Raw genomic sequence first — 18787 nt, forward strand, 5'->3', positions numbered from 1 at the left:
TTAGTGGTCTGAGCCTATTTTGTCTGTTTTTCAGTACTTTTGATTTTGCCTTTATATACTATACAAAGAAATGTCTCCTATACCCATGTTTGGTATCTTTTTTTTTTTTTTTTCAGCACAACTTCATCTATCTCATCTGTCTATTGTTTTTTCACTTTAACCTACTATATCAACACAAAGGGACAAAAAACACACAAAAAAGATAAAATATGATTTGAAAAATTTGGATTATTTATTGCATAAATAACACAAAGATGCTTAACGAACCTTTTCAAAGAGTTCAAAAGTGAATATTGGTTCCAAATATTAAGTATATGAAATTAAAATTCAAATTAAAACTACAGGAGGTCCTCGGGTTACAAACGAGTTCCATTCCTACGCTGGCGACGTAACCCGAATTTCCGCTTAAATCGGAATTAACCCTTTAATACCCCCTAAATCTAAATATCCAGCTTCGTCGCCATCGTAATGGCTTTCCTCTTGGCTGGACCAGCATTGCTAGAAGATCCTGCTTTCTTTTTTGGGGCCATGATGTGAAAAAGGAGGGTGAAAAAGGCGAGGATACCGAGAAAATTGTGGAGCACAAACACAGACACTCTATACTGTGGGGCTGGAGACAAAATGGCGGACAAGACTCAGGCGTCGTAAAGTCGAAACAGTGTACAGGGTGGGGAAGCAAAATTTACGATGAACATTTAGTTGTTTTTTCTCAGCAGGCACTACGTCAATTGTTTTGAAACCAAACATATATTGATGTCATAATCATACCTAACACTATTATCCATACCTTTTCAGAAACTTTTGTCCATATGAGTAATCAGGAAAGCAAACGTCAAAGAGTGTGGGATTTGCTGAATGCACTCGTCACACCAAAGGAGATTTCAAAAATAGTTGGAGTGTCCATAAAGACTGTTTATAATGGAAAGAAGAGAATGACTATGAGCAAAACTATTACGAGAAAGTCTGGAAGATACTATTAAAGAAGAATGGGAGAAGTTGTCACCCGAATATTTGAGGAACACTTGCGCAAGTTTCAGGAGGCGTGTGAAGGCAGTTATTGAGAAAGGAGGACACATAGAATAAAAACATTTTCTATGATGTAAATTTTCTTGTGGCAAATAAATTCTCATGACTTTCAATAAATTAAAGTGGTCATACACTGTCTTTCAATCCCTGCCTCAAAATATTGTAAATTTTGCTTCCCCACCCTGTAGAGTCTTCCAGTCACCCTTTATGTTGAAAACTAGCACCATAAACAAGCCTCTGCATATGAAACCAACTTGTTTTCATATCTAACGAGAACCAAATCACCTTCAACAGCCTTAACGATGCAGTGGTTGAGGTCAGAGGAGTTGGACTTCCGCTCTGCCCTGATTGGTCTCCAGGTCATACATGATGGAGCGATGACAGAAGGAAGTCGATAACCCAAACCAGAAGCTCTGATATGTTTCCCATTGGCTATATCTGCCTGTGTTACTCCTACACAAAGTATGCTGGGATATGATTCAACCCCCACCGTGACCTTAAAAAAAAAAAATCAAATGAATAAACCATTGCATTGTGAACCAGCCAAGTCAGAAAAGAACGCACGTATCAAAGTTCATGTTCCACATCCAAGACAAACATGACTTTTTTATTGTGTAGCTGTCAGAACCAAGATGAAAAACAGAAGGAACACCACAACCACAACCTCCGAAGCCTCCGAGTACTGCTTGTGTGTAAAGTATTACATTAGCTTATAGTTAGCTTCGTCTGTTGTTTTGCAGACTTTTTAAAACGGACAACATTTTGGGATATGCAATAAAAAGACTTTAACCCTTTCGTGCACGAATTATGAGAACCTTAATCAAAATTTTTTCCTGAGTGTTTTTATTCCTCTTTAGGCATGGAAAAAACGTGATAGAAAATTTTCTTCTGAAAAATTAAAATAAATAAATAAATAAAAATAATATACAGGGTGTCCCATAAGTCTCCATACATAGGAGACATAATACATTCCATACATATATGGTTCTAACATGTATTTCTTTATATTTCTTCTTTATACAGGGGTTGGACAAAATAATGGAAACACCTTAAAAAATCAACAAAATATAATTTATTATAGTGTAGGTCCGCCTTTTGCAGCAATTACAGCCTCAGTTCTCCGAGGTATTGATTCATACAACTTGTGAATTGTTTCCAAAGGAATTTTAAGCCATTCTTCAGTTAGAATACCCTCCAACTCTTTTAGAGACGATGGCGGTGGAAATGGACGTCTTACTTGAATCTCTAAAACTGACCATAAATGCTCAATAATGTTGAGGTCTGGGGACTGTGCCGGCCATACGAGATGCTCAACTTCATTAGAATGTTCCTCATGCCATTCTTTAACAATTCTAGCTGTATGGATTGGGGCATTATCATCTTGAGGTGAAGGTGTTTCCATTATTTTGTCCAACCCCTGTAGTTCTTCAGCAGTGGAGGACACCCATTGAAATGTGTTCCCGACAAAATGGCAGTCATATAGAGCATATTATATAAATAAAAATGGTTTATGTCAAGAAATGTTTATTTTTGCTATGTATGGAGACTTATGGGACATCCTGTATATATATTTTTTTAAATACGTAAAAAAAGTAATAATGACAAAAAAAAAAAAAAAAAAAAAATCTTATGAACCTATTTTTCATGAAGTTGCAAAAAATATCCACTCAGCTGGACACCCCATGTTTAATTTTTGACGCACAGAAACATGTATTTACTGATAAATTGTGTGAAAACTATGGGGAGGGCTCGTGATTCTGGGGGTTTATCCTCAGGAGAGATCTACACCATGTTACCAATTCATGTCAGAAAAGACATGTAGTGTCTTAAAACTTTAATAAAGATATGTGTAAAAAAAAAAAAAAAAAAAAAAAAAAAGAACAACAAAATCCATAAATATACAAGAGACCAACTGTAGAATAACTGTCCACTGTAGTGACCAGTATGCATGAAAGGGTTAAAGGTACAGTATGTACGATTTTTAGAGTGTTCTTTCCAATAATCAGTCTAGTTATTAATGTTCTGTTCTGTTCTTTACTGTACTGTTCTCGGAAAAATCTAAAGGAACTTCTGTCCACGGTTAAAAGAGATTTAGAAATTCTTAAAACCTGGTTTGATGTCAATAGATTGTCATCTAACATTAAAAAAAAAAAACTAAATTTATGTTTTTTGGAAATGGAAAAGAAATTGATGGGGACATTACATTAAAAATATGTGATGCTGAAATTGAAAGAGTGTTTGATATAAAAATTTTTAGGGGTTGTTATTGATCACAAATGAACATGGAAACCACATATTAGATATATAAAAGGAAAGATTGCAAGGTCAGTGGCAATCTTGTATAAGTCCAGAAATCTACTCAACCACAAGGCACTACATATAATTTACCACTTCTACTTCCTTATATGTCATATTGTGTGGGATTGTGGGGCTCGACATATGAAACAACTGTAAATACTATAGTCCTCCTACAAAAAACGAACCATACGTATTATTAATAAGGCCGGTGACTACGAACATACTAATGAATTATTTATGAAATCCCATATTATGAAATTTAATGATTTGGTTTACTATAAAATCTTCCTTGGCGGAGATCTGCGCTCTGCGAGTGCTTTTCTAGTCTGTCAATGATTTGACGGTTCAGGCTTTACAGGGTTAAGACGGTAAAATCGCTCTGAAAGCAGCGCTGCGAAGTCATCAGCGTTGGTTTCTACACATTATCTCATTAGTGAGGGGCTTTGCTTTATTTCGTTAACCTGTTCATGCGTCCTATAGAGGCATTTCTTGTTATAATAAGGAGATTTCCAGCCACCTCTGCTACAGATACCAGGGGTGTCTGTGAGGGATTTTTTTTTTTTTTCCTGGCTCTCTGATTGTGATTATGCTGTTTGCCTAAGCCACAGCTCCTTTAGTCATCCCCGCTCTCTGAAGGCTGATAATGATGAACATGCCTTTCGGTTGGCACTAACCGTATCTGAAATCTAAAACACTTCATCTGCTCAACACAAAAAAAAAAAAAAAAAAAAAAAAAAAAAAAAAGATTAATGACTTCACCCGTAACATTTTGCAGATAAATATAAGCCAGGTGGACGCGGATGAAGAAAAATTATGCTCCGGCGCTCTCTTCCCCTCTCTCTCTCAAAGCCACGGAGAGCTTTTCAGCCCCACTGAGGTGGTTTACAAATGAGGAGAAGGTGGCGGAAGGCGCTCAGCTCATCAGCTCAGCAGCATTCCTCACGTCTCTTAAAGCCCGGTAATAATGATAAAGGATGTTAAACCCGTGTGTTGTGTCATATTTCATCTGGTGGTCAAGGAATGCCAGGGATTCATATCACTACAGATGGGTGAGGCATATGTTGAAGAAGACTTGATTTAAAAGCACAAATATTGTACCTAAACCAGGTAAAATACAGTTAAGTATTCACATGTGTGCTATATTAACCCATAAAGACCCAAAGTGACTTTAATGTCAGCTCCCAGATGAATTTTTCTCTCTATTTAAACTTTCTTAAGTGATTTATCACCATTTATTATGATATCATCTTTTGTATTTTGCAAATTTTCATTGAAAATCAAGTGTTTTCTTATATTTAATGATTCCGATTCCATTACACTGGTCAACAACAAATTTATTGTTGAAGTTTTTTGAGCTGATTTAGGATAATTTTGGTGTGCTGAATCCAAAAATCACATTCATTTTGCTCAATCAGGTCAACTTTCTGAACTATGCTACATATTGGCTTTTTAACATTTATGCTTACATTTATGGGCATTTTCACATCATATGATACAAAATTCTTTCATATTTCTTGCAATAAATGAGTTCTGAAGATTTTACTTTTGCCAATTTATGATTAATGTTTTTTTTAATATTACAGGTGAATGAAATGGCTTCGACTAGAAGATCTTGCAAAAATAAGCCTGACGTATTCTGCTACATCTGCGGTGAATACACCATTGTACCTAACAGGAATCCTGTTAGAAAATGATTTTTTTTTCTCTTAAAACCTATTTTGGGTGAGAACTATATAAAAAAATCAACTGATAAAGTCACGAAAATGTAATCAATTTAGTGAGAAGATCAAATTTTTCAAAATCAAAAAACCTGACCTGATTGAGAAAAACAGATGTCATTTTTGGATTTAGCGGTGCAAAATGGTCCGAATTCAGTTGAAAAAACCTAGACGACTTGCAAAAAACATTTTTTTGTAACCCAGTGTTATTGATTTTGCTTATCGATCTGATTCTCTTATCGATTCTCATTGGGTGAGGGAATAAAAGAGTACAAACAAACGGTCTGGGCCGGCCTGGCCGCCCGGTGTGCTGGGTGGGACCCCTGCCCGGGGAGATGGGTGGCTCCTGGGCTCGTGGGGCTCAGGGACCGGCGCCTTGCCTGCCCCTGGGTGGCCGGCCCCCGGCGGCGGGGTGGCGGCTGGCGTCCCTGGCCTCCTGGGGCCTGTGCTCGGCTGCTGTGGGGCCTCTGGTGGGGGCCTCCCTCAACCATCTTCGGGGCGGGCACATTGTTGCCTCTCGGGGGGGGCGGGCTGGATCCCCCCTCTCTGTGGTGTCTGCTGGGTGGCCGGGCCTTGGGGCCCTCTTGGTCGGTCCCTGATCCTTGGAGGGAGTGCGGTTGTGGTTGCATGTCTGTGTTCTTCACCTCAGTCTGTTTGCCTGGTTCACTCTGTCACAGCAGATGAATGTGAACAACTGATGTTGTGTGGAGTTGTTTCTGGTATTATTTGTTATAGGTATTATTTGTGCGAATGTGGTATATGACATTTTGTTCATGCTTTCTTATATTCTTCATTTCATAGGTCTTATGTATCTCATTGTTGTGGTTTTTTTTTTGTTTGTTTTTTGTAGTTTTGTTTGTTCTGTTTTTTTTCTCTCTCTTCTGCCCAGTTTATTCAGTTCTGGTTGTAGTTATTGTCACCATTATAATTGTCTCCATGGTTGTTGCTGTTTGTATTGTTGATACTTTCTTGTGAGGGTCTTCGCCACCTTCTTCTCTCTTGTTCTCTCCCCTTCTTCTACCCCCCCACCCCCACCCCCCATGTCAGGTCCGGCATTGAAATGTGGTTCAACAAAACTCATAATAAACACAGTAGAATATCAAAGGGCGCTTCATATACTTTATGAAGTTACCCTTGGCAAAGCAAATTTGTTCAGCACCAAAAGGAACCAGACTACCATTCTGCTGTTAGGACGCTGACAAGACAAGTAGGAAAAAAAAAAAAAAAAAAAAAAAAACAAAGTAGTGTGAGATACTCCCTGGTAAAAGGTCCAAATAAAAGAGGATACACAAGCAAAGGTGTTAGAAAAATGGGCAATGATGACTGGGAGTACAGTTGGTGTTGGCTGCTGCCTTATCGGTACAGACAGCTGCCTGTCAGCCAGCTGAGCCCATAAAGAGACAAAAAAAAAAAAAAAGAAAAAAAAAAAGAGTACAAACAGGTGTGTTTGCATCAGCTGTCTTTTATATTTCCATCTCTGCACAGAAAATATAACATATACAGTATGTACAAATAATAATAACAGATGACACTGGGCCTGGTTCGTGGGGGGGGGGGGGGGGGGACTGCAGTGAAAGTGAAACTAAAGACGCTTTACTAATTCCTCTATTGCCGCATTTCCACTACGTTGAACCGGTTCGACTCGATTCAACTTGGCTCGAATCGTCTCTCGTTGTTGTGCACCTCATTTCCTTTCCCCTACCTTCGGAAACTTGTATTTGAGGGGGTACGACGTTTGTTGCCTGCACCGGAACCAGAACTGGGCCTGGTGTTCACTCTGCCGCTATATTCACAAGCGTTGCTAAACAGCGTATCAAATACATGACATTTCTGTCAATGAATCACATGCTGTGGACAAATGTTTGAACATATTGGAGGGATTCCACCCTTTGGAAGAAATGGAAGCTTTGACAGTGTTCCAAGTAAGTGGACCTGGTGTCGTCTTTTCAGACCGTTTCTGCCTCAACGCCATGTTGGCTACGTACTGACCAAAACAATGCAGTGTATGTGTGACGTCATCGCATATGTGCAACAAAGGCGGAATCGATAAGCAGAATCGTTAAGCAGGCAGGCAAACGATTCCAAGGAATGGAGCTACTGGGATCTGGTTCTCAAAAAGAACCGGTTCTCGATTCCCATCCCTATCACTGTGTCTAATTTCATTGCTCAGTATTGAATACACTGAGAAAACCTGATGGCTGGACACTATGAAAAGACGACAAACTGTATTTTTCACCAATTATTTTCACGTATTGATAGGATTATTGAATCAACAGATATTAAATAGTTTATATCAGCAGATGCTTTCGGTCGACGGTGGATGTTTGGGTCTTTATGGGTTAAAATGTCAACACACTGAAAATAAGTTAAGTTACAGTATCTACAAGGTCACAGAACTGTTGATTTCCATTTATACATAATATGACAACTGCATATTTTCTTTAACCCTCGTGGGAGTTGGAAGAAACAAACACCATGTTTCCACAGTTAAAAAGGTCATCATCACTTTACACTGCCTCTATTCTTTTCTCTTTTTTTCATGCATACTCCTCATTAAATGGATTGTTGTGAGGACCTACTTTTTCTGTCATCCCTTTATTTGAACCAGGGGTCTGCAGTACATACAAAGGATGTAAAGCCTGTTGTAATAAAAGAAAACGGATTCGACATATACTCACACAATCATATATAGCTTTTTCCAGTGTGTTAACATGTATCCCTGGTGTTTTTAGTTTGATCCAAACCATAATCACAGTCGTGAAACCTCCCTTGAACTACAGTGTGGACGAAACAGCTGGTCTTTGGATTCATCAAAAGAGGTTTTCTCGGTCTGGATCAAAGAGAACAGTGTGAAAATACATTTAGATAAACACAGAAAGTTTTGCTATTGTTGCAGAAGTTAAAAATGAGGAAAAAGTTAATGTCAGATGCACCATCATTCCAAAGCATAGACACCACATGTGTAGATACACTGCAAAAAATCAAAATCTTACAAGTGTATTTTTCTCATTTCTAGTCCAAATATCTCATCACACTTAAAATAAGATATATTCACCTAAAGAGTAACTTTTCAGTGACATATAAGAACTTATTTTTAGACAATAGATCTTGAAAATCTTATTTCAAGAAATCTTGACAAGATAATTTTCACTTGTTCCATTAGCAGATTTTTTTTTTTTTTTTTGGTTGAATTAAGCAAAAAAAAAAAAAAAAAAAAAAAAAATCTGCCAATGGAACAAGTGAAAATTATCTTGGTAAGAGTTCTTCCATTCGAATTCAATCCAACTTTATTTGTAAAGCCCTTTAAAACAACTACAGTGGATCAAAGTGCCGTACAGAAAAATACATAAACCTAAAATAACAGTAAAATACAAGAATACATTAAAAGACACAGAAATGTAAAAAAATAAAATTAAAGAAATAAATAAAAATACAGAAGAATAAATAAAACCAATAACACCTGCTATTGTTGCAGAAGTTAAAAATGAGGAAAAAGTTAATGTCAGATGCACCATCATTCCAAAGCATAGACACCACATGTGTAAATACACTGCAAAAAATCTACATCTGACCAAGTGTATTTTTCTCATTTCTAGTCCAAATATCTCATCACACTTAAAATAAGACATAATCACTTAAAGAGTAACTTTTCAGTGACATATAAGAATTTATTTTTAGACAATAGATCTTGAAAATCTTATTTCAAGAAATCCTGACAAGATAATTTTCACTTGTTCCACTGGCAGATTTTTTTTTGGTTGAATTAAGCAAAAAAAAAAAAAAATCTGCCGATGGAACAAGTGAAAATGATCTTAACTAACTATCTAAGAACTCATTTTTAGACAATAGATCTTGAAAATCTTATTTCAAGAAATCTTACCAAGATAATTTTCACTTGTTCCATTGGCAGATTTTTATTTATTTATTTATTATTATTTTTTGCTTAATTCAAGATTTTTTATTTTATTTTATTTTATTTTTTTGCCTAATTCAAGCAAAAAAAAAAAATGTGGCCTCAATAAAATAATCTCCATGCCTGAGACAGTAGACAGTAGATCTTAAAAAAAATATTATTTCAAGAGCTCCTAAACTTTGGAACAATCTGCCTCTCCATATCAGACAGGCCTCCTCTCTATCTGTTTTTAAATCCCTTCTTAAAACCCATCTTTTCTCCTTGGCTTTTAAAACCATGTGAGATGTTTGAATGTATTATTTTTATTCTTTTTTTTTTTGTTTTTTTTTTGGTATTGGTTTATTGTTCTTATTTTTGTTGTTTTTAATTGTACAGCTTTTTATGTTTTTAATCCATTCTTGTATTTTATTAGTTTATTTATTTTTTATTTATTCTTCTGTATTTTTATTTATTTATTTTTTATTTTCATTTTTACAGTTGTTCTATTCTTTTAATCTATTCTTGTATTTTACTATGTTATTCTTTTTTTTTTTCTTTCTGTACAGCACTTTGATCCACTGTAGTTGTTTTAAAGTGGTTTACAAATAAAGTTGGATTGAATTCGAATGGAAGAAATCTTACCAAGACAATTTTTACTTGTTCCATTGGCAGATTTTTTTTTTTTTTTTTTTTTTTTGCTTCATTCAAGTGAAAAAATCTGCCAATGGAACAAGTGAAAATTATCGTGGTAAGATTTCTTGAAATAAGATTTTCAAGATCTGTTGTCTAAAAATAAGTTCTTATATCTCACTGAAAAGTTACTCTTTAGGTGAATATGTCTTATTTTAAGTGTGATGAGATATTTTAACAAGAAATGAAAAAAATACACTTGGTAAGGTTTAGATTTTTTCCAGTGTAATTGTGCAAGAATGTATTAGTCTATTATTTAAACTATCTGGATCATAGTTATACAGTGTAACAACAATATGGACCTTGATTTGAACCTTGAGGTCGGTTTGTCTGATGGAAAGAGATGAGGTCCAACCCTGGAAACCTAAAAATTCTTGTTCGGTTTTTACTCTTAGATTCAGGATGATTGATTTTGTCATTAAATATAAGTGAGCTTCAAAAACATGAAAAACTTTTGACCCTGTCTTCTTTCTTATTCCTTTCAGTCTGACAGCACTTACATGATTTTAATTAATCTTTTAAAACTGCAGCTTTTGATAGTTTTTCTTTTACCGTCAACCAGCAAGAACTCCATTATAACCTTTCACGTATTGTATTCCAAGTGTGTTTGAGAGGAAAGGAGACTTCTGCATTTACTCTGCTGGTGTTTTCAGTCTGTTGAAAATCAACCCTGTGTAACAGAGTTTCTAAAGTCATGGGCTTTTATAAGACGTGATGAGAATCTGTGATGACCATTCACTGATCAGATTCTGTCAGATGTGACTCTACTGCTCTACTATTGATGCAGGGGGGTGGATAACATGACCTAAGGTTAGCTTTATATTCATATTTTATCTCTTAAGTTGAACTAAAAGCAGAGAGCTTCTGCATTTTCCCCTAATGTTAGTGCATTATAATTGGATATAATTGGATATCAGCCAATGATTAACCCTTTATAGGGCATTCATACTATTGTCGGGGCAGGAGGTAGAGCGGTTGTCCAAAAACCATAGGGTGGTTCTAATCCAGTTCTAGTCATGTGCTGTTGTGTCCTTAGTCAAGATACTTCACCCACCTTAAAGTTGTTAATATTTGGTGGTGGTCAAAGGGGGGAAGGTTGGCAGCCACACTTCTCTCAGCCTGTCCCAGAGCAGCTGTAGCTACAAACACAGTTTACCACCACCAGAGTATGAATGTGAGAGTAAATGAACAATGGACTGATACAGGAAAAGAACTTCGGGTGATTTGGAAAGCCATTATTATTGATAGAAATAGTCTGAAATTCAAAATGTCAACCATATTGCAGGACTTAACATTACTATTACTTTTGTGAAATTTTTCAAAATGTTTGTTTTTTTTGTTTTTTTTGTTATGTAGAAAATCGACATCAATGATGTTACCATATTTGGATCCTTGCCCATCAGTGGTAAAAAAAATAATAATATCCAAGAAGTACCCCCCCCCATCACAGTTCCTTGTGCCAGTATCAACATTTCCTGAAAATGTCTTCAAAATCCGTCCATAACTTTTTGAGTTGTCTTGCTAACAGATAAACAAACTCCGATGAAAACATAACCTCCTTGGCAGAGGTAAAAATACAAGAAAAACACATGCAAGGTGAAAGGAGCATGCATTTTAGAACATTAGACTAACATCAGTGCTGATCCAGACCCCTGTCCACATCCACATTCTCCCTTTGAACATCATTCCTTACATTAGTACCATTACTTCATGGTACCGAACAAAGCAGGTACACTCACTGTTCATGCAGAGGTGGACCTTACAGAACCTGGAGACCAGTATTTCCCAACCACTGTGCTGTGGCACATTAGTGTGCTGTGAGAAATCATCAGGTGTGCCATGGAAAAATTATCCAATTCCACCAGATTGGTACTGTAAGCGAGCAGTGGTATATACGTAGATACATACTACTGCATGCACCAATGATTCACTCTACGACAATGGTCTCCTGTTAGCCTTTGCAAAATAAAAGTGAAAGTGAACCGGCCCTGATATGGTGTGTTCTGTTGATAAAGCCCCCCCTCACTAGTGAATCAGCGAGTTACCTGCGAACCCTGGGTGTCGGGTTGGGGAGGGAGGATATGCCTCCCATACTATTATACAATGGACCTCAATCCAGGGGTCCGTCCAAGGGGTTACGCACCCCTCTCAGCTTTCTTGTTCCAAACGCCCTGTGACAATGTCACCCATGCATCCCCAATGTGCCACCCCCCCAAAAAAAAGAGAGAGACTCAGAGCTGAGGAAGATTCATGTGTGTCTTTCTTCAATTCATGCAACAATATCAGCTTTGTGTTCAACTAAACAGACCCAGGTTTCACACTGAGTAAGTAAATTGAGACTAGATTTACATTATATTTCAATAAATATACTTTTTGTGAGAATTTTGTTAGGTGGTGTGCCTTGTGATTTTTCTAATGTAAAATATGTGCCATGGCTCAAAAAGGTTGGGAAACACTGCTGTAGACCACATTGGACCTGAGATTGTTGCCTCACTGTCCTCACTGGAACTGTTGCTGTTACTGTCTTGGAATGTAAGCGGAAATTACCAAAAATAGTCACTTGCCTGATAAAGGGTTAAGGAGGTACACTGACCTCTGTCAAATGTCCAGTGCATTGAAAATCAACTGTCACTTGTTTATTTTCAACATACCAAGTACTCCTTTGGTATCTCACAGAGGCACCAGGCTTGTGTGTTAGGGCGTATAAGTTTATTCTGGACCTTAACTGGAATTGTTTTCCATGTTATACAACTCAACTACTATTATCTTAACCAACCCTTCACCTCAACATCGTTGTGAACTAGGCCATTTTAGGTTCATTTCCTCTCCCAAAAAGCCCACTGTGTTCAGACCGACCAGATTACAGTACCTGTGACCACTGCCTCGTTCTTCCACCCCCTTTAGAGACTCTATAAACAAACAGTAGTGGTGAAATTTCACTTCTCCTCTCTTCTCATTTGTTCGAAATGGAAACTTTCCAAACCATTCGTTGGGGTCTGAATCTGAGCCAGACGCTTTGTTGGACGTCTCTCTGGTAAACAGTTTATTCTTTAGCAGCTTATTCTGTGAAAGTTCACCACAGGATTGGAATCTGTGACCGTGTTCAATACAACCAGCCAACATTAAAACATTACATTACAATGGCACACTATATTCCCTTAGAGGTTTGAGGCCTTTCATTTCCATGGTTAAGATATTGTGCAACAGTCACGGATACAAGAAACAACACTGACAGCGGGATTAAAGCAGGAACCAAACAACAGATCTGATATCGTGTTGGCCTTTTTATCCACTCTGACCATGTTTTTATGTCTATAGCGTAAAAATATGATGAGTTTAAGCTTAAACAAGTAAAGTTTCACACAACATAATATGTCATACATGAGTTCTTGCAACAACGTACTCATTGATACAGATAGCACCTCTCTAAGTCGTTAAAAAGTTGGGGAGTCAAACAGAAGACAAAACTGCATACGAATAGATCTGAACCATAGTCCGTAAACAAATATGGATGCAGTGAAACCACTTCAACTCTGAAGCCAAAGCATCTCAATCTCCCTCTGGTGGCCATCTGTGGTATATGTCATAAATCCACTCCCTTTCGTGTGGTGGTTCATGAGTGAAAAATGGACTTTTATTGTGAGAAACGTGTCAAAGTCTGTAGTAGCAGGCAGTAACCATGATAAATAAACTGATGGATGATAGGGGGGTTAACATGTTATTATTTTTTTTCCTGTTTTATGTAAACGAGTAAAAGACCAATGGAGCTTGTCATCCATGGCAACTAGGGATGTCCGATATTGGCTTTTTTGTCAAAAACCGATATGCCGATATTGTCCAACGCTTAATTTCCGATTCCAATATCTACCAATACCGCTGCCGATATATGTGGGATATTAAACTAATTTTAGGTGACATCACATATCTCCTGTCATGGAATTAACACATCGTGCCTAATTTTATTGTGATGCCCCATTGGATGCATTCTCAAATGCAACAAGGCTTTCAAAATGTAAACACTGTCTGTGCAAAGAATACATACTTCAACTTAAGTTGTGGAAAAAATGCCATATTTATTTATTTTCTCTCCCTCCCTCCATGAGTCTATTACGGTGTGGCAACGCTACTGTACAATTTTGAAAACTGCACATTTCTTTCAGCTACAAACAATGCTTCATTTATGCGTCGGTAAATGCCGGCAAAATCAAGGCATTATTTTATCGGTTTTAATGATTGGCAAAAAAACCGATTAACGATATTCACCGATATTACGTTTTTATGCCAATATCGGGCCAATAATATTGGTGGGCCGATATTATCGGGCATCCCTAATGGCAATAGATCTCATATTAGCCCTTCCACTTCACTTTGCTATTATCAGTTTCTCACCAATGTGTAAATTTGATGAAAAATTGGTGACGAAAGTCTCCCACAGCTTTAAAGAATCCTCATTAACAACATTAACCCCTTGTGTTTGTCATGATAGACTAGTGTTTTTCAACCTTGGGGTCAGGACCCCACGTGAGGTCGCCTGGAATTCAAATGGGGTCACCTGAAATGTCTAGTAATTGATAAAAAAATTAAAAAAATTAAAACTTACTTGTAAAAATTTACATTATATAGCCTAAATGTCATCTACAATTAATGTTTATTTGCAACATATTATAGCAAACTATTACATGATCAAAAACAAATTAATTTTAGCAAAAAAAAAAAACAAAAAAAAAACACGTCTCTGTTTCAATGTCTGGGGTCACCAGAAATTTGTGACGTTAAAATGGGGTTACGAGCCAAAAAAGGTCAGGAACCACTGTGATAGACTCAAACCTGTTGTTAATGTGGAATCTTTCTATCAATGGTAGGGGGTTAAAATGTAATTTTTTTTTTTTTTTACTGTTTTATGTGTGCAAGTAAAAGACCAATGGAACTTGTCATCCATGGCAACAGATCTCATATTAACCCTTCCACTTCCACTTTCCACTTCACTTTGCCATTAATAATGAGTTTCTCACCAATGTGTGAACTTGATGAAAAATTGGTGATGAAAGTCTCCCACAGCTTTAAAGAATCCTCATTAACAACATGAACCCCTTGCGTTTGTCATGATAGACCAGTGTTTTTCAACCTTAGGGTCGGGACCCCACGTGGGGTCGCCTGGAATTCAAATGGGGTCACCTGAAATGTCTAGTAATTGATAAAAAATTTAAAAACTTAAAACTTACCCGTAAAAATTTACATTATATAGCCTAAATGTCATCTCAAATTAATGTTTATTTGCAACATATTGTAGCAAACTATTACATGATCAAAAACAAATTAATTTTAGCAAAAAAAACCCCGTCTCTGTTTGAATGTCTGGGGTCACCAGAAATTTGTGACGTTAAAATGGGGTCACGAGCCAAAAAAGGTCGGGAACCACTGTGATAGACTCAAACCTGTTGTTAATGTGAAATCTTTGTATCAATGGTAGGGGGTTTACATGTAATTATTTTTTTTCCTGTTTTATGTGTGCAAGTAAAAGACCAATGGAACTTGTCATCCATGGCAACAGATCTCATATTAACCCTTCCACTGCCATGCACAAAAGACTTTTATTTTGCACAATTCAAATTAGCGTTGTTCACTGAAGCATGAAAACTGACCCAGGACACTGCTGTCAATCACGGGAGAATTACATGGTCAATAAACACATATGACCAGATTTTCAAAATGTCTTCACGTTTTGTTTTTATGTTGTTTTTTTCTGAGTCTACTTTTTTCTCATATACCCTGTAGGCCCTATATTTGTATCTTATTGTATTGTTACTTAGATGTAAGTGCACTGTCGCTGGCAGAGATCACCTGCAATTTTGTTGCACAGCTGGTGTAATAACAATAAAGCCTAATCTATTCTATTCTATTCTGTTCTATTCTATTCTATTCTATTCTATTCTATTCTATTCTATTCTGAAGTAGATCTTTAACAGAATGATGTTAACAGATAAGATGTAGCTCAATATGACCATAGGTGTAATGTAACTTTACAAACAGTGACAATAAAAGGAAAGGGAAACGAAAATATAATTTAAAACCAGTGAGTGTTAAAAGCTGCTGGTTTTCTGAGTATTTTGTGTGTAATTTGTAATTAAAATTAAAATTATTGTCCTAATTAGAGTTGTGTGTGTTATTAATGTTTATGCGTCTGCTTTTGAAAAATGTGTTTGTTTTGTTCCTTTCCATAAGTGACTTTGAAAAAACTATTGGAAAAAGTGGGTCCAGTTGAGGTGAGATGAGTTGAAAACCACTATTGTATGAGACAAACTACATTATTTTGGATATATTTCTGGACTTTTAAGATTGAATCAGGTAGAATGTCTAAACAAATGACTTTCTGATCAGTTTGTTTTAATAACTTATTTACAGCTGCAATGACCTGTTCCAAATCCATGAGATACACAACACAGGTAATCGTTTCTGTAAGTCAGATTTTGTTGTGGCATTTTTCAATAGATTTAATTTGTGTCAAAATTGGAGTAAATAAGCAGTACTTATTTCTATTTATCACCTGTCCTGTTTTACATAATCTGAAATTCTATTCTCCAAGTGAAGCTGAAGATAATATAATTTAGTTATATTTGGCTCCATCTTGTTTGTGTTGTTCTTTTTCTGTCCAGTTGTAGTGTGTATCTCACTGCCTCTTTCCATCCTGATAAAACTGACTACAAGTACAGAACTCATGTGAGATAATAATAATAATAATAATAATAATAATAATAATAATAATAATAATAATAATAATAATAAAATAAAGGTGTCACAAAACATTTTGTATTTTAACCCTTTGGTATCCCGTCCAGCAAGGACCTTACTAAGCACCAAGTGTACCTTTTTCAACACTTGTGGAATAATGTCAAAAAAATTTTCAGTTTGTTTTTAATTCTTTTACACTTTTTTCTATTTCATCAACTTGAGCCGTAAATAAAAATACCAAATACTCAATAACTGTCACATTTTTGAACCCTTTAAATGCCGTGTTTGTAATGTAAACTAACTTTTTTTTTTTGGATGCAAAAAACACAAAAAAATATTTTTTTCAGTATACTTCATAAAAAGTGGATCACATATTATTTGATTTTTGCAGCCTGGCATATGTCAATGATTAACTCCAACACTGGTTAATTTGCATTATTATTTTTGGCGCTAGGTCAAATGTTCAAAAATACTAGCATCTGTCATCAAGTGTGCGTAAAATACACACCTATAAATCAAACTATTAAATATTATATATTGATTTATTTTTCTGCTCTAATTTGATTTTATTTTTGTAAATCAAAGTCAGTCCTAATCATACATATCAAATGGAAGAAATAGTGCATTTTAGGCACACTTGGGAGACAGATGCTAGTCTTGTAATTTTCTTTTGTTTACAATGTGCACATTTTAGTTGGTAGCCACAATTTTAAAGATCAAGCAAAAATGAACAACTTTTAAATTCTAACCTTATTTAAATTGTGAAAAATAATATAAAGTTTTTTTAAAATGAAGTGCAAAGTGTGCCTAAAAGGTGCATCCAGATACCTGAGGGTTAACAGGTTTCCAGTCTTTTCTACCTGTGTCAGCAGCTGCATCCCAATGTGATGTGTACCATTTGCAGCCAATGAGCTTAACGCTGTAACAACCAACAACAAAAGGAACATACAGCGTTTGTAGAAAATATTGAATATTAAGCGAGTTTGTGCTTTTAAAAAAATCGCATTACTTTGCATGTTTGTTTGAGTTGCAGACTTAAGCAGAACCTCCATCTGTTATCGGGGTCATTTAATTTATCTCTAGTGCAGATTTTCATTTCTTGACCAGTCGTGACTGCTCGGGGTAGCATCTAAAGTTGGTGAAAGATGAGGTCAAAAGTGACTCAGCTCAGTGAGGAAGAACAACCGGAGCAAAGCAAATGAGCTGTAAAAGCCATTTAGTGTTGTGGACCTAGAGTATTTCTAATGATAGAACGTAAATAGGATTCCTTTAAAACTTTGGAGCATGTAAACAGGATCCAATCTGGAAATGAACACAGAAAATACATTCAGTATTCTGCTGTTTATAACTTAAAGTAACACGATGGACTTTTTCAGCCTTTAAACTATATTTTCCAGGTCATTTTGGTGGTACAACAACTCACAATAGGTTCAGTTACACTTTCGTCATCGCTCCAGAGCATATGTATCACCTGCATTTGCTCTATACAACTTTTAACCCCTCCATAAAAAGAACTACAAAATTTGACCTTCAGAAGATGAAGCAGGTAAATGAAGTTACAAGTGAAGGAATTGGTTCAAATTCAGATGAAGCAGAGGTAGAGGGATAGTCCTGAAGAGAAACCTGATAAAACAAACATTATAATGTGAGCAGAAATGGCCAACAGGGAGAGGAATAATGATTTTTACCCCGCCCCCCAAAAAGGGAAGTAAGGGGTATTGTTTTTGGTTCGGTTTGTTTGATTGTTAACACTCTAGCAGCAAAATTATTGGTTGAATTCATACCAAACTGGGTTTATAGATTGCCAGTGACCCAGAATAGATCTGATTACATTATAGGAACAATAGGTCAAAGTTCAAATTTTTCATGAATTTTTAAAATATTTTTTTTTCCCATTTACTTATAATCAGCAAAATTTCAAATGTCTGTTGCAGCAAAACAATTAGTTGAATTCATACCAAATTGGATTTATAAATTGCCAGTGACCCAGAATAGATGTCATTACACTTTGGGAAAGGTAAGTCAATGTTTCAATTTTTATGAATTTTTACTATATATATATATATATATATATATATATATATATATATATATATATATATATATATATATATATATATATATTTTTTTTTTTTTTTTTTTTTTCTCCCCCATTTACTTAAAATGGGTGAAATTGTGAAATTTCAAATGTATGTAGCAGCAAAACTATTGGTTGAATTCATATTAAATTGGGTTTATAGATTGCCTGTGACCCAGAATAGATCTGAATACATTATAGGAACAATAGGTCAAAGTTCAAATTTTTCATGAATTTTTAAAATCTTTTTTTCCCCCGTTTACTTATAATCAGCAAAATTTCAAATGTCTGTAGCAGCAAAACTATTGGTTCAGTTCATACCAGATTTGGTTTATAGATTGCCAGTGACCCAGAATA

At 35.9% G+C, this 18787-nt stretch overlaps 2 long non-coding RNA genes across 2 annotated transcripts in view; one reads left to right on the forward strand and one right to left on the reverse strand.

Moving 5' to 3' along the window:
• The first annotated feature begins 522 nt into the window (after nucleotides 1-522).
• Nucleotides 523-18787, forward strand: part of LOC115414102 (uncharacterized) — a 54529-nt gene continuing 36264 nt past the window's right edge. The window contains exon 1 of the long non-coding RNA XR_003934563.1: nucleotides 523-604. This is a non-coding gene — a long non-coding RNA (uncharacterized LOC115414102). The remainder of the gene's footprint in view (nucleotides 605-18787) is intronic.
• Nucleotides 9199-17803, reverse strand: LOC115414100 (uncharacterized). Its single transcript, XR_003934562.1, has 3 exons — nucleotides 17703-17803; nucleotides 12382-12383; nucleotides 9199-9212 (listed from the first exon to the last, which is right to left on the reverse strand). It is a non-coding gene; the product is annotated as an uncharacterized LOC115414100 (long non-coding RNA).

The sequence above is a fragment of the Sphaeramia orbicularis genome, chromosome 22 (genome assembly GCF_902148855.1).
Source record: "Sphaeramia orbicularis chromosome 22, fSphaOr1.1, whole genome shotgun sequence".
NCBI classification, from domain to species: Eukaryota; Metazoa; Chordata; class Actinopteri; order Kurtiformes; family Apogonidae; genus Sphaeramia; species Sphaeramia orbicularis.